This window comes from Sinocyclocheilus rhinocerous, unplaced genomic scaffold, assembly GCF_001515625.1.
Source record: "Sinocyclocheilus rhinocerous isolate Xijiao unplaced genomic scaffold, SAMN03320098_v1.1 scaffold189, whole genome shotgun sequence".
Classification (NCBI taxonomy): domain Eukaryota; kingdom Metazoa; phylum Chordata; class Actinopteri; order Cypriniformes; family Cyprinidae; genus Sinocyclocheilus; species Sinocyclocheilus rhinocerous.
Window position 1 is genome coordinate 462,167 of NW_015667354.1, and position 1,659 is coordinate 463,825.

Genomic DNA, 1,659 nt, shown 5'->3' on the forward strand with positions numbered 1-1,659 from the left:
ACAAAAGCTTTGTGTGGGAAACAGACTAGAAGTCAATATTCACTGTTAATTTTCTCCTCTAGTGAGCTGTTAACCGAATCATTGAATCAGTGAGTCAAACTCAAAAAGTGAATCAGTATTGGGTGCATTTTACCTCAGAGACATAACACGCTGCTTAGAGCATAGTGCAATTCATCATATTATGCAGAAATTAACTAGCTGATCACAACTGTTTCCTGAAATCGTATGTGTGATTTGAACCATGTTGGTTTAACAATATAAAACCATCATTAATGACATCACACAGATGATGGAGTAATTACTTCTGCTAATTAATAGATTCAAGATTGAATGAATATCAGATTATTGTTGTAAATACCAGATATGACATCTAAAGACTACTTCACTGTTTTGTTCTCCTGTTTTGCTTTATTTTCTGATGTTTGATTCAGTCATAGGTTCTCTCTTACTGTACATCATACTTCAGAGTTCTGGAGCACATTCACACATGAACACTTTTCAAAAACAGCACTTGACTTATGAAATGACACAGATTTTAATGCATTGCTTATGTCCTTATGAACATAATCTGTTTAAGTCCATGTCATGCTAACAAGAAACTATGTTTCTATTCTTAGCCCTCTTAGCGCCAAAGTCGCAAAATTGCGACAAGACGTCATACTTAATCAAATAGACTGTAGTTCCTAATATGGTGTAATATCTCATTTGTATTCCCTACCACTAGATGGCAGACATGTAGTACTTCGATTCTAGCCCAAAATTACGTCACCTTCCTATTCAAAGTGTTTGAGGAAAGAGCAGAGCAAGTGAGCTATCTTGTCATTGATGCGGAAGCAGTTCAGTTCATAGCGTGCGTGTAAGCTGTGAAATTTGTGAGAGAAAATCGCCAAATGGCTAATAAAAAGTTGTACCGTGAGGATGTGTTGCAAATAGGCATGGGCCGATTACCGGTTTCAAGGTATACCGTGATTTGAAAATTTCACGGTTTCAAAACCGCTAATATTTTCCGTTATACCGTTCCTGCGGTATGCGCTGTTTTTCATGTCTCCTCAAAGACTGAAAGTGTAGGAATCCCTCAGGTTGAGTGCAGTGTTAGAGAGTAACACGCCCCCTCCTCCGCCTGTTGGTGCGAGTGAGAAAATCCTAAATATTGATTTGGGGGTTTATATGAATGTGTTTCTGAGGGGAACTGACTGTCTTCAGAAACGTTTAGATGGTATTTTCTTTTCATCTTGTATAATTCACATTAACGCAGTGTTTCAGCGCAGCTCTGCTTTGTTTACTGCGATAACCAAGGAAACGCTGTATCAGCGCCTCCTGCTGTCAGAGAGTGAATCTGCATCTCATTCAGAGCTTCGCTGTTTGTTTCGTTCAGGCATGTAGTATAATTTCACAAAGCTAGTCAGAACATTCTGTTTTTGCTTCAAATTGGGTTATTATTAAATCAAATTATGTATATGAAATTATATAAATAAATTATATGAAATGATATCCCCCTGATGACGTCATAATATACAAATTAGATGAGTATATTTACACCCCACATAAACTTTCGGTCATGCCCAACATTTTTCTAATTTACATTAGATCTCTATCTTTAAGCCCTTTCAAGCCACAAGCTTTTGAAATCTTGATGTCAAAATCCAGCATTTTTCCAAA